This window comes from Macaca mulatta, chromosome 16, assembly GCF_049350105.2.
Source record: "Macaca mulatta isolate MMU2019108-1 chromosome 16, T2T-MMU8v2.0, whole genome shotgun sequence".
Classification (NCBI taxonomy): Eukaryota; Metazoa; Chordata; class Mammalia; order Primates; family Cercopithecidae; genus Macaca; species Macaca mulatta.
In genome coordinates this window covers 20,387,864-20,402,566 of record NC_133421.1, presented here as the reverse complement: position 1 = coordinate 20,402,566, position 14,703 = coordinate 20,387,864, and the positions used below count along the sequence as shown (strand labels likewise).

General features: G+C 48.1%; 1 non-coding gene across 1 annotated transcript; it reads left to right on the top strand.

Annotated features, from left to right (window-relative positions):
- The first annotated feature begins 7,853 nt into the window (after window positions 1-7,853).
- On the top strand, window positions 7,854-8,070 carry LOC114673358 (small nucleolar RNA U3). The gene has a single exon (XR_003724066.2). It is a non-coding gene; the product is annotated as a small nucleolar RNA U3 (small nucleolar RNA).
- The last annotated feature ends 6,633 nt before the right edge of the window (window positions 8,071-14,703 follow it).

The following is a 14,703-nucleotide window of genomic DNA, read 5'->3' as shown; positions in this document are numbered from 1 at the left end:
TGTGTCTGTGTGGCCTGGGCGCTGGCGGGTGTGGAGTGGCCCTGCCTCAGGCCGTCCTTAGCACATCCCCCGCGAGGACCCCTCATTCGCTTCTGGGACCGGAAGGCGACTGTAGTTCCGGGAGCCGCCGCAAGAGGGCAGAGGGGGGGGCATAGGATGGGGCTCTGCCCGTTGGGGCTGCCTTGGGATGAGACTAAGAAACCCGGCAGCCCTGGGAGGAACCGCACTCCCAGCGCCCCAGACTCAAATTCGAACCCGGGCTCCATTCCTAGGTTAAGGCTCTTAATCCTACCACCTTCAAAATGCGTTGCTGTAAGCATTAAAGAATGTGAATATAAGGTACCTAGTTTGTGAACCTGTTTTTCCCGTTTGGTTGGGGAACTGTGGACCTCCCACAGGGGCTGCGACCATTTAATAAGTCATACAATTTCAGGAATTTTTATTTCCCTAGTGCCTGGTACTGAGAGCAGTGAGCAAGGGAATGACATGATTACAAAATGAAATAGAAGGAAAAGGAGGAGGGGGAGTGGAAGAGGAGGGGGAAGAGGAAAAAGAATATGATAAAATGCACTTAAAAAAATCCAGGGGCTTAATCCCAGCACTTTGGGAGGCCGAGACGGGCGGATCACGAGGTCAGGAGATCGAGACCATCCTGGCTAACACGGTGAAACCCCGTCTCTACTAAAAATACAAAAAATTAGCCGGGCGAGGTGGCGGGCGCCTGTAGTCCCAGCTACTCGGGAGGCTGAGGCAGGAGAATGGCGTGAACCCGGGAGGCGGAGCTTGCAGTGAGCTGAGATCCGGCCATTGCACTCCAGCCTGGGCGGCAGAGCGAGACTCCGTCTCAAAAAAAAAAAAAAAAAAAAAAAAAAAAAAAATCCAGGGGCCAGACATGGTGGCTCACACCTGTAATTCCAGCGCTTCGGGATGCTGAGGTGGAAGGATTACTTGAAGCCAGGAGATCAAGACCAGCCTGGGCAACATAGTGAAATCCTGCCTCTACGATAAATAAATAAATAAGTAAATAAATAAATAAGTCAGGTATGGTGGCGAGCACCTCTGGTCTCAGCTACTTGGGAGGCTGAGGTGGGAGGATGACTCGAGCCCAGGAGTTTGAGGCTGCAGCAGGCAGTGATCATGCCACTGCACTCCAGCCTGGGTGACAGAGCAAGACTCTTATCTCTGAAAATACAAACAAATGAACAAACAAACAATTATCCTACCTCTCATTAATAACTACACTGGGTTTTTGGGTGTTCATATATGGATTTGTGGTCTTTTTCTCACAACAAACTCAAACATCCAAATATAAATTTATGAATATTTGCTCACAAACTCAGAAGTGCAAGAAATGTCACACTACTTCATTAAATTAAAAAAAAAATTTTTTTAAAGTACTTGTTTCATAAACATGCTGAACAGAAAAATTCCAAGCCACTTAGAAAGTATACAGAAAAGGCCAGGCGCGGTGGCTCACGCCTGTAATCCCAGCACTTCGGCAGGCTGAGGTGGGCGGATCACGAGGTCAGGAGATCGAGACCATCCTGGCTAACACAGTGAAACCTCGTCTCTACTAAAAATACAAAAAAATTAGCCGGGCGTGGTGGTGAGCGCCTGTAGTCGCAGCTTCTCTAGAGGCTGAGGCAGGAGAATGGCGTGAACCCGGGAGGCGGAGCTTGCAGTGAGCCGAGATCGCGCCACTGCACTCCAGCCTGGGTGACAAAGTGAAACTCCATCTCAAAAAAAAAAAAAAAAGTATACAGAAAACAAATAAATCTCCCCCATCTGTGCGGTTTTATATTTCATGAATATCATCATAGAATTCTCTCCACACAGCCTCAATCTATCTATCTATCTATATAGGATGAACGAATGGATGGACAGGTAAGTTTTTCGGTTTTTTGAGACTGAGTCTGGCTCTGTTACCCAGGCTGGGAGGCAGTGGTATGATCTCGGCTTAGTGCAACCTCCACCTCCTGGGCTCAAGCCATTTTCCCACCTCAGCTTCCCAAGTAGCTGGGACTACAGATGCGTGCCACCATGCTTGGCTAATTGCTTTGTATTTTTTGTAGAGATGCAGTTTCATCCTGTTGCCGAAGGTGATCTTGAACTACTGAGCACAAGATATCCGCCTAACTTGGCCTCCCAAAGTGCTGGGATTATAGGCGTGGACCACCGCGTCCAGCTGACAGATAAGATTTTTTTTTTTGAGACGGAGTCTCGCTCTGTTGCCCAGGCTGGAGTGCAGTGGGTGATCTCGGCTCACTGCAAGCTCCGCCTCCTGGGTTCACGCCATTCTCCTGCCTCAGCCTTCCGAGTAGCTGGGACTACAAGCGCCCACAACCACGCCCGGCTAATTTTTGTATTTTTAGTAGAGAGGGTTTTGCTGTGTTAGCCAGGATGGTCTCAATCTCCTGACCTCGTGATCTGCCCGCCTCAGCCTCCCAAAGTGCTGGGATTACAGGCGTGAGCCACTGCGCCCAGCAAGATTTTTTAAGACTGGGATCATAATCCATGCTATTCTGTTTGTGTGTGTACAGCCAGTGACTTGTCATTATGCCAGTGTATTTTAAAAAATTTAGTAGAGTTCAGGCACAGTGGCTCATGCCTGTAATCCTAGCACTTTGGGAGGCCAAGGTGGACAGATCACCTCAAGTCAGGAATTCAAGACCAGCCTGGCCAACACAGTGAAACCCCGTCTCTACTAAAAATACAAAAATTAGCCAGGCATGGTGGTGTATGTCTGTAATCCTAGCTACTTGGGAGGCTGAGGCAGGAGAACCTCTTGATTCAGTGAGACAAGATCGCACCACCGCACTCCAGCTGGGACACAGAGCAAGACTCTGTCTTTAAAAAAAAAAAAAAAAATTAGTTAGTAGACTTTTCTGGGAGGAGCGGTTATAGGTTTACAGAAGAATTGAGCGCAAAGAACAGAATCCCCATACATCCTCTCTCCCACACCCCTACACTCATTTCCCTATTGGTAACATTTTGCATTATAGCGTGATACTTCTGTTACAACTGATGCGCCAATGTGCACATGGAGTTGTTAAATAAGGTCCATAGTTCACATTACAGCTCATTCCTGGTGTTGTACATTCTGTGGGTTTGGACAAATGTGTAATGCTGTATCCACCATTGTCACGTCATAGAGAGTAGTTTCGTGGCCCTGAAAGTCCCCTATGCTCTGCCTGTTCATCCCTCCCTCCCCCAACCCCTGCCAACCACTGAGCCCTTTACCGTCTCCATAGTTTTGCTTTTCCAGAATGTCATGTGTATGGAATCATACAGTATATGGCCTTTTCACAGTGGCTTCTTTTGCTTAGTAATATGCATTTAAGGTTCTTGAATGTTTTTTCATGGCTTGATAGCTCATTTGTTTTTAGCACTGAATAATATCTAATTCTGTGGATGTACCACAGTTTATTTACCCATTCATCTATGTAGGACAATTTTTTTTTTCTTTTTTTTCTTTTTCTTTTTTTTTTGAGACAGAGTCTCGCTCTTTCCCCCAGCCTGGAGTGCAGTGGCCAGATCTCGGCTCACTGCAAGCTCCGCCTCCCGGGTTCACGCCATTCTCCTGCCTCAGCCTCCCGAGTAGCCGGGACTACAGACCCCGCCACCTCGCCCGGCTAGTTTTTTGTATTTTTTTTAGTAGAGACGGGGTTTCACCGTGTTAGCCAGAATGGTCTCGACCTCCTGACCTCGTGATCCGCCCGTCTCGGCCTCCCAAAGTGCTGGGATTACAGGCTTGAGCCACCGCGCCCGGCCGACATTTTTTTTTTTTTTTTTGAGATGGAGTCTCACTCTGTCTCCCAGGCTGGAGTGCAGTGGCGCAATCTCAGCTCACTGCAACATCTGCCTCTCAGGTTTAAGCGATTCTCCTACCTCAGCCTCCTGAGTCGCTGCGATTACAGGCGCGCGCCACCGTGCCCGGCTAATTTTTGTTGTTGTTGTTGTTGTTGTTTTCTGAAATGGAGTCTCCTGTCACCCAGGCTGGAGTGCAGTGGCGCCATCTTGGCTCACTGCAAGCTCCACCTCCCAGGTTCACGCCATTCTCCTGCCTCAGTCTCCCGAGTAGCTGGGACTACAGGCGCCTGCCACCACGCCCGGCTAATTTTTTGTATTTTTTCTTTTTTTTAGTAAAGATGGCGTTTCACCGTGTTAGCCAGGATGGTCTCGATCTCCTGACCTCGTGATCCGCCCCCTTCGGGCCTCCCAAAGTGCTGGGATGACAGGCATGAGCCGCTGCGCCCAGCCTAATTTTTGTATTTTTAGTAGAGATGGGGTTTTGCCATGTTGGCCAGGCTGGTCCTGAACTCCTGACCTCAGGAGATCCACCTGCCTCAGCCTCCCAAAGTGAACACATATTTTTTATTTTATTTTATTTTATTTTTTTAGAGACAGGGTCTCCCTCTGTTGCCCAGGAAGCTATTAAACCCCTGATCTCAAGTGACTGCCTGCCTCAGCTGCCCAAGTAGCAGGGATTACAGACACAAGCCACCTCTCCCGGCTCTATTTAGCAACATCTTAGTTCCAAGTTTTGGCAATTATGGGTAAAGCTGCTATAAACATATGTGTGCAGGCTTGTGTGGACATACGTTTTCAACTCATTTGGGTAGACACCAAGAGCTGCGTTCCAGCCTGGGCAACAAGAGTGAAACTCCATCTCAAAAAAAAAAAAAAAAGAAAAACAGAAATGTAGGCCGGGCATGATGGCTTGCACCTATAATCCCCGAACTTTGGGAGGCCAAGGCAGGCAGATCACTTGAGGTCAGGAGTTCAAGACCAGCCTGCCTAACATGGAGAAACCCCGTCTCTACTAAAAATACAAAAGTCAGCCACGCGTGGTGGCGCAGCCTGTAATCCCAGCTACTCAGGAGGCTGCGGCACAAGAATCACTTGAACCCAGGAAGCAGAGGTTGCAGTGAGCCCAGATTGTGCCACTGCACTCCAGCCTGGGTGATGAAGTGAAACTCTACCAAAACAGAAATTACTCTCTTGCAGTTCTGAAGGCTCAAAGTCAGGAATCAAAGTGTTGAAGCCTCGAAAGGGGATCCTTCCTCGACTTCTCCAGCGTCTGGAGGCTACTGGCCATCCCGGTGTTACCAAAACACCAGGGGTTCCATCTAGGGCCTGCTGCTCACCTCACAGAAAGCCAATCACTGAGACAAACGATTATTGTCAAGGACGAAGGCTTTAATCAGGTGCTGCAGCTGAGGGGATGGGAGGGATTTACCCCAGGAATGCAGGGGGTGGTTCAACATAAGAAAATCAATTAAAGTCATATACCGTATTAGTAGAACAAAGGGAAAAACAGTCATTCCAGCTGACACAGAAAAACCATCTAAGAAATTTTAACATTTCATGATTGGCCGGGCGCGGTGGCTCAAGCCTGTAATCCCAGCACTTTGGGAGGCCGAGACGGGCGGATCACAAGGTCAGGAGATCGAGACCATCCTGGCTAACACGGCGAAACCCCGTCTCTACTAAAAACACAAAAAATTAGCCGGGCGAGGTGGCGGCGCCTGTGGTCCCAGCTACTCGGGAGGCTGAGGCAGGAGAATGGCGGGAACCCGGGAGGCGGAGCTTGCAGTGAGCTGAGATCTGGCCACTGCACTCCAGCCTGGGCGACAGAACGAGACTCCGTCTCAAAAAAAAAAAAAAAAAAAATTTCATGATTAAAACATAGAGAAAACTATGAAACAAGGGGATTTGCCCCAACATGATAAAAGATATTTGTGAAAAACCCACAGTTATCATCATACTTAATGGTGAAAGACTAAAAGCTTTTCCTCTAAGTCCAGGAACAAGACACAGATGTTCATCTTTACCACTGCTACTCAATGTTTTGTTTTGTTTTGTTTTGTTTTGAGAGGGAGTCTTGCTCTGTCGCCCAGGCTGGAATGCAGTGGCGCGATCTTGGCTCACTGCAGCCTCTGCCTCCTGGGTTCAAGCCATTCTCCTGCCTCAGCCTCCCCAGTAGCTGGAACTACAGGTGCACACTGCCACGCCTGGCTAATTTTTGTATTTTTAGTAGAGACGGGGTTTCACCATGTTGGCCAGGATGGTCTTGATCTCCTGACCTCGTGATCCACCCGCCTCGGCCTCCCAAAGTGCTGGGATGACAGGCGTGAGCCACTGCGCCTGGTCCAGTTGTGTTTTTATACACTAGCAAGGAGCAATTCAAAAATGTAATTAAGAAAACTGCTGGGCGTGGTAGCTCACACCTCTAGTCCCACACTTTGAGAGGCCTAGGCGGGTGGATCCCTTGAGCCCAGAAGTTCAAGACCATCCTGGGCAATGTGTTGAAACCCCCTCCCTACAAAAAATACAAAAATTAGCCGAGCGTGATGGCATGTGCCTATAATCCCAGCTACTCAGGAGGCTGACGTGGGAGGATCACCTGAGCCCTGGAGATCAAGGCTGCAGTGAGCCATCACATCATGCATCATTGCACTCCAGCCTGAAAAAGGAGTGACATTCTGCAACATGTTACAACGTGAATGAACCTTGAAAACAAATATAAGTGAAATAAGCCAGACACAAAAAGACAATATTGCATATTTCCACTTACAGAGGTACCTACAAGAATCAAATTCATAGAGACGGAAAGTAGAAGAGTGCTTACAAGGGTCTGGGCAGAGGGAGGAAAGGGAAGTTTGTTTTATGGGTAGAGTTTCAGTTTGGGATGTCGAAAAAGTTCTGGAGATAAATAATGCTGATGGTTACATACCAATGGCTACATGAATGTACTTAATGCCCCTGAATTGTATGTGTGAGAAATGGTTAAGATGGTACGTTTTACGTCTATTTTATACCATCCCCCCTAAAAAAATTGTTTTTAAGAGTCAAGATCTCACTCTGTCTCCCAGGCTGGGGTGCAGTGGAGCAATCAAAGCTCACTGCAGCTTCGAACTCAGCCAGCTTCCCTGGCGCAAGCGATCATCCCGCTTCAGCGTCCGGAGTAGCTGGGTCTACAGGCGGTGCCACCACAGCCAGCTCATTTTTAATTTATTTCATTTTATTTATTTATTTATTTATTTATTGAGGTGGAGTTTTGCTCTTATTGCCCAGACTGGAGTGCAATGGCGCAGTCTCGGCTCAGGCAACCTCTGCCTCCTGGCTTCAAGCGATTCTCCTGCCTCAGCCTCCTAAGTAGCTGAGATTACAGACATGCACCACAGCGCCCAGCTAATTTTGTATTTTTAGCAGAGAGGATGTTTCTCCACTTTGGGCTGGTGGAACTCCCGACCTCAGGTGATCCGCCCGCCTTGGCCTTCCAAAGTGCTGGGATGACAGGCGTGAGCCATCGCGCCCAGCCTGATTTTTACTTTTATTATTATTTTTGTTTTCCCCTTGGTAGGGACCGGATTCCGCTATGTTGCCTGAGCTGGTCTCCAATTCATAGAACAAAGGATCCTCCCGCCTGGGCCTGGGCGTGGGAGCCCAGAACGCTGAGATTACCGGATTACAGGCGGGCACAGCACACCAGGAACAAACACGTCCCACTTTAAAACTTCAGGTTGTGATTGGCTGTCATTCAGTATTATGCTAATTAAGCATTCCTTAAATTAAATTAATTTAGTTTAATTTAAATACATTTTTAAAACAAGTTTTAAAAATTACGTTTCCACCTAAAACGTTAATTTAACTTTTAAAAGTTTTTTAAAATTACGTTTCCACCTGAAACGTTAATATGATGTCATTAAGTCATGATATTGGAAAAGATGTTACTGCCAAACGATTTTCCTATTTATTTCCTAATGGAATCGGAAATAGCGAAAGTATCTCGCCATCAGTTAAAAGTGTGTGGCGGATGTGGACCCAGCAGAGGCTGGGCGTAAAAGCTTAAGACTGGAGTTCCAGGGGTCGTTTCTACAGTTTATTATTACGGAAGTTTCTCTCAACATGTAGAGCAGCGGAAAACCGGGAGGAAGAGGCGTAGTGTTCTGTTCTGAGTGCGAAGCGGTGTTTTGGCGTGGCTTCGGTGCGCCGGCTGTCTGCGGTAGATGGTCGTTCTTCTCTCCACTTTGGAGAGCAAAAGGGAGAGGACGCGGTCTGAGCGGTTTCCTTTCTTAATGGTCTGACGACAGATAATAATTTAGTAGCTGTTGGTTGGTTTATTTCACCTCATTAATGAGCTCATTTCATCTATGGGCAAGTTCTGTTCCCTTTTTTTGCATTGGTAAACCTGGTGTTTCGTCTCGGTGATTTTTCAATTTTAATCTTGACAGAGGTGATGCTGTGGTATGTTCTACCTATGTTTTCGTTTCTTCCCGCCCGCTACCTCCTCTGCCCTCGCTTTTTTTTTTTTTTTTTTTAAGTTGAACTTTTTCTTCTCTGCCACCAACCCTGGACGGAGTCTCGCTGTGGCGTTCAGGCTTCAAGTGCAGTGGTGCGATCTCGGCTCACTGCAACTTCTGCCTCCCGGTTTCAAGGCGAGTTTCCTACCTCAGCCTCCTGCGTAGCTGGGATTACAGGCGCGCACCACCACACCCGGCTACTTTTTTGTATTTTTAGTAGAGACGGGATTTCACCATATTGGCCAAACTGGTCTCCAACTCCTGACATCGTGATCCTCCCGCCTCGGCCTCCGAAAGTGCTGGGATTACAGGCATGAGCCACCGTGCCCGACGTGCTCCCGTTTTTTTTTTTTTTTTTTTTTTTAAACTTACCACTTTTGGAATCGGTAGCATTTGATAGTAGTAGGAGTCTGAGTTTCCCTAATTCGAAACATCTGCTGTTCCTGTGTTTTGAGCAATGCGATACAGCCAACAGTGTAGTTGGCTCTCTTTAAAGAGAGTTACAAAGGAAAGCAATTTAGTGTTCTCCTAATCACTCTTGGGTGCTATACGTACTTCTTTTATGTTTCTTTAGTAAAATTAAAAATCAGCTTTTTTTTTTTTTTCAGACGGAGTCTCGCTTGGTCCCCCAGGCTGGAGTGCAGTGGTGCCATCTTGGCTCACTGCAACCACCGCCTCGCGGGTTCAAGCGATTCTCCTGCCTTACCCTCCCGAGTAGCTGGGACTATAGGCGCATGCCCACCACTCCCAGCTGATTTTTGTATTTTTGGAAGAGATGGGTTTCACCACATTGGGCAGGCTGGTCTCAAACTCCTGACCTCAAGTGATCCACCTGTCTCGGCTTCCCACAGTGCTGGGATTACAGGCATGAGCCACCATGCCCAGCCTACAGATACTTTAAAAAACATTTTATTTGTCACGCCTGTAATCCCATCACTTTGGGAGGCCAAGGCGGGCGAATCACGAGGTCAGGAGATCAAGACTTTCCTGGCCAACACAGTGAAACCCCGTCTCTACTAAAAATACAAAAACTTAGCCGGGCATGTTGGCACCCGCCTGTGGTCCCAGCTACTTGGAGACTGAGGCAGGAGAATCGCTTGAACTCAGGAGACAGAGATTGCAGTGAGCCCAGATCACGCCACTGCACTCCAGCCTGGGCTACAGAGCAAGACTGTGTCTCAAAAAAAAAAAAAAAAAGAAAGAAAGAAAGAAACACACACACACACACACACACACACACACACACACACACACACACAGAGAGAGAGAGAGAGAGAGAGAGAGAACATTTTATTTGGGCCGGGCTGGGTGGCTCACACCTGTAATCCCAGCACTTTGGGAAGCCAAGGCGGGTGGATCACCTGAGGTCAGGAGTTGGAGACCAGCCTCGCCAACATGGAGAAACCCCATCTCTACTAAAAATACAAAATTAGCCAGGCATGGTGGCGCATGCCTGTAATCCCAGCTACTCGGGAAGCTGAGGCAGGAGAATCGCTTGAACCTGGGAGGCAGACGTTGCGGTGAGCTGAGATCGTGCCATTACACTCTAGCCTGGGCGACGAGAGCGAAACTCCGTCTCAAACAATAAAAAAAAATTTGTGTTTGGGCATGGTGACTCAGGCTCACACCTGTAATCCTAGAACTTTGGGAGGCCCAGGTAGGAGGATTGCTTGAGGCCAGGAGTTCAAGACTAGCCTGGGCAACATAGCAAGATTCCCATCTCTACAGAAAAGTAAATTAAAAAAAAATTATGACATTTTGAGGTCCATCCATGATGAAAAAAATTTTAAAAAAAGAAAGAAAATTGGCCAGGTGCACACCTGTAGTCCCAACTAGTCAGGGTGCTGAGGTGGGAGTATCTCCTGAGCCCAGGAGTTCAAGGCTGCAGTGAGCTGTGATCGTGCCACTGCTCTCCAGCTTAAGATACGGGAAAAACCAAAGTGTTTTTCTTTTCTTTTTTTTTTCTGCTGTCATTGTATGAAATAGTCTATAGGTTTCCATTATATCCAGTTATAGAGGGTGCTACTGAGTTACGGATTTTCTGCCTGCTGGATCTGTCCATTTCTGATAGAGGGACACTGAAGTCGCCAGCTATAATAGTTTCTCCTTGCAGTGCTATCGCTTTCTGCCTCACATATTTTGATGTCCTGTTGTTAGGATCATACATGTTAAGGATTGTTATGTCTTCTTTGAGCATTGACTCCTTAATAATTGTGTAATGCCCTGTACTTATCCCTGATGACTTTTCTTTTTCCTTTTCTTTTCTTTTTGAGACAGGGTCTCTGTCAACCAGGCTGGAGTGCAATGATCTCGGCTCAATGCAACCTCTGCCTCCCACGCTCAAGTGATTCCCGTGCCTCAGCCTGCAGAGTAGCTGGGATTACAGGCGAGCGCCACCACGCCCCGCTAATTTTTGTATTTTAGTAAAGACAGGGTTTCGTCGTGTTGGCCAGGCTGGTCTCGAACTCCCGGCCTCAGGTGATCTGCCCGCCTTGGCCTCCCAGAGTGCTGGGATTACTGGTGTGAGCCACTGTGCCTGGCCTATTCCTGATGACTTTCCTTTCTTGAAGTTTGTACTGTCTGAAATTCATATAGAGACTTCTGCTTTCTTTTGATTAGTGTTGGCATAGTAGATCTTTCTTTATCCATTAATACATACATCTTTAAAGTGTAGTTCTTGCTGGGCGCGGTGGCTGATGCCTGTAATCCCAGCACTTTGGGAGGCCGAGGTGGGCGGATTGTGAGGTCAGGAGATCGAGACCACCCTGGCTAACAAGGTGAAACCCTGTCTCTACTAAAAATACAAAAAAATAGCCGGGCGTGGTGGCGGGCACCTGTAGTCCCAGCTACTCGGGAGGCTGAGGCAGAAGAATGGTGTGAACCCGGGAGGCGGAGCTTGCAGTGAGCTGTGATCGTGCCACTGCATTCCAGCCTGGGTGACAGAGGGAGACTCCATCTCAAAAAAAAAAAAAAAAAAAAAAAATCTCCCAAGGCCACAGGCAGTGGCTGACACCTGTAATCCCAGCACTTTGAGAGGCCGAGGCGGGCAGGTCATGAGGTCAAGAGATCCAGACCATCCTGGATTTACCAGCATGGTAAAGCCCCATCTCTACTAAAAATACAAAAATTAGCCACGCGTGTTTGCGCATGCCTGTAGTCCCAGCTACTCAGGAGGCTGAGGCACGAGAATCACTTGAACCCAGGAGGCAGAGGTTGCAGTGAGCCCAGATTGTGCCACTGCACACCAGCCTGGGTGATGAAGTGAAACTCTGTCAAAACAGAAATTACTCTCCCGCAGTTCTGGAGGCTCAAAGTCAGGAATCAAAGTGTTGAAGTCTCGAAGGGGGATCCTTCCTCGACTCCTCCAGTGTCTGGAGGCTACTGGCCGTCCTAGTGTTACTAAAACACCAGGGGTTCCATCTAGGGCCTGCTGCTCACCTCACAGAAAGCCAACCACTGAGACAATGATTATTGCCAAGGAAGAAGGTTTTAATCAGGTGCTGCAGCTGAGGGGATGGGAGGGATTTACCCCAGGAATGCAGGGGATGGTTTAATATAAGAAAATTGATTAGGCCGGGCGCGGTGGCTCAAGCCTGTAATCCCAGCACTTTGGGAGGCCGAGACGGGCGGATCACAAGGTCAGGAGATCGAGACCAGCCTGGCTAATACGGTGAAACCCCGTCTCTACTAAAAAATACAAAAAAAAACTAGCCGGGTGAGGTGGCGGGCGCCTGTAGTCCCAGCTACTCGGGAGGCTGAGGCAGGAGAATGGCGTAGACCCGGAAGGCGGAGCTTGCAGTGAGCTGAGATGCGGCCACTGCACTCCAGCCTGGGCGACAGAGCGAGACTCCGTCTCAAAAAAAAAAAAAAAAAAAAAAAAAAAATTGATTAAAGTCTTATACCGCATTAGTAGAACAAAGGGAAAAACACAGTCATTCCAGCTGACACAGAAAAAGCATCTAGGCCGGGCGCGGTGGCTCAAGCCTGTAATCCCAGCACTTTGGGAGGCCGAGACGGGCGGATCACGAGGTCAGGAGATCGAGACCATGCTGGTTAACACAGTGAAACCCCGTCTCTACTAAAAAATACAAAAAATTAGCCGGGTGAGGTGGCGGGCGCCTGTAGTCCCAGCTACTCGGGAGGCTGAGGCAGGAGAATGGCGTGAACCCGGGAGGCGGAGCTTGCAGTGAGCTGAGATCCGGCCACTGCACTCCAGCCTGGGTGACAGCGCGAGACTCCGTCTCAAAAAAAAAAAAAAAAAAAAAAAAAAAAAAAAAAAAAAAGAAAGAAAAAGCATCTAAGAAATTCTAACATTTCATGATTAAAACACAGAGAAAACTGTGAAACGAGGGGATATGTCTCAACATGATAAAAGGTATTTGTGAAAAACCCATAGTTATCATCACACTTAATGGCGAAAGACTAAAAGCTTCCCCCTAAGATCAGGAACAAGACACAGAGGTTCACTTTTACCACTGCTAGTCAATGTTTTTTTCTTTTTTTTTTTAGACAGAGACTTCCTCCGTCGCCCAGGGTGGAGTGCAGTGGCACAATCTTGGCTCACTGCAGCCTCTGCCTCCCGGGTTCAAGCAATTCTCCTGCCTCAGCCTCCCCAGTAGCTGGGATTACAGGCGTGCGCCACCACACCTGGCCAATTTTTGTATTTTTAGTAGAAACGGGGCTTTCACCATGTTGGCCAGGATGGTCTCGATCTCCTGACCTCGTGATCCACCCGTGTCGGCCTCCCAAAGTGCTGGGATGACAGGCATGAGCCACCGCGCCCGGTCCAGTTGTGTTTTTATACACTAGCGAGGAACAATTCAAAAATGTAATTAAGAAAACCGGCCTGGCTGGGCGCGGTGGCTCAAGCCTGTCATCCCAGCACTTTGGGAGGCCGAGACGGGTGGATCACGAGGTCAGGAGATCGAGACCATCCTGGCCAACATGGTGAAAGCCCCATTTCTACTAAAAATACAAAAATTGGCCAGGTGTGGTGGCGCACGCCTGTAATCCCAGCTACTGGGGAGGCTGAGGCAGGAGAATTGCTTGAACCCGGGATGCAGAGGCTGCAGTGAGCCAAGATTGTGCCACTGCACTCCAGCCTGGGCGGCAGAGCCAGACTCCGTCTCAAAAAAAAAAAAAAAAGAAAAGAAAAGAAAACCGCTGGGCGTGGTAGCTCACACCTGTAGTCCCACGCTTTGAGAGGCCTAGGCAGGTGGATCCCTTGAGCCCAGAAGTTCAAGACCATCCTGGGCAATGTGTTGAAACCCCCTCCCTACAAAAATTACAAAAAATTATCCGAGCGTGATGGCATGTACCTGTAATCCCAGCTACTCAGGAGGCTGACGTGGGAGGATCACCTGAGCCCTGGAAGTCAAGGATGCAGTGAGCGGTCACGTCATGCATCATTGCACTCCAGCCTGAAAAAGGAGTGACATTCTGCAACATGTTACAACGTGAATGAACCTTGAAAACAAATATAAGTGAAATAAGCCAGACACAAAAAGACAATATTGCATATTTCCACTTACAGAGGTACCTACAAGAATCAAATTCATAGAGACGGAAAGTAGAAGAGTGCTTACAAGGGTCTGGGCAGAGGGAGGAAAGGGAAGTTTGTTTTATGGGTAGAGTTTCAGTTTGGGATGTCGAAAAAGTTCTGGAGATAAATAATGGCGATGGTTACATACCAATGGCTACAGGAATGTACTTAATGCCCCTGAACTGTATGTGTGAGAAATGGTTAAGATGGTACGTTTTACGTCTATTTTATACCATCCCCCCTAAAAAAAATTGTTTTTAAGAGTCAAGATCTCACTCTGTCTCCCAGGCTGGGGTGCAGTGGGGTGACCAAAGTTCACTGCGGCTTCCAACTCAGCCAGCTTCCCTGGCTCAAACGATCATCCCGCTTCAGCCTCCCGAGTAGCTGGGACTACAGACGGTGCCATCACGCCCAGCTCATTGTTGATTCCCCCCGCCCCTTGGTAGAGAAGGGATTCTGCTATATTGCCTAGGCTGGTGTCGAACTCGTGGAACAACGGATCCTCCCTCCTGGGCCTGGGCGTGGGCTCGCAAAACGCTGGGATTCCCGGATTACAGGCGGGCGCACCACGCCAGGAGCAAACACTTCCCGGTTTAAAAATTCAGTTTGTGATTGGCTGCCATTCAGCATTATGCTAATTAAGCATGCCTGTTTTTTAAACTTCTTAAAACAATTTTTTAAAATTCCGTTTCCACCTAAAACGTTAAAATTTGTCAAGTGATAATATTCGAGAAGATGTTGCCAAACTATTTTTCTATTTGTTTCCTAATGGCATCGGAAATAGCGAAAGTATCTCGCCATTACTTAAAAGTGAGCAGCAGATGTAGACCCAGCAGAGGCTGGCACCAGAGCGTC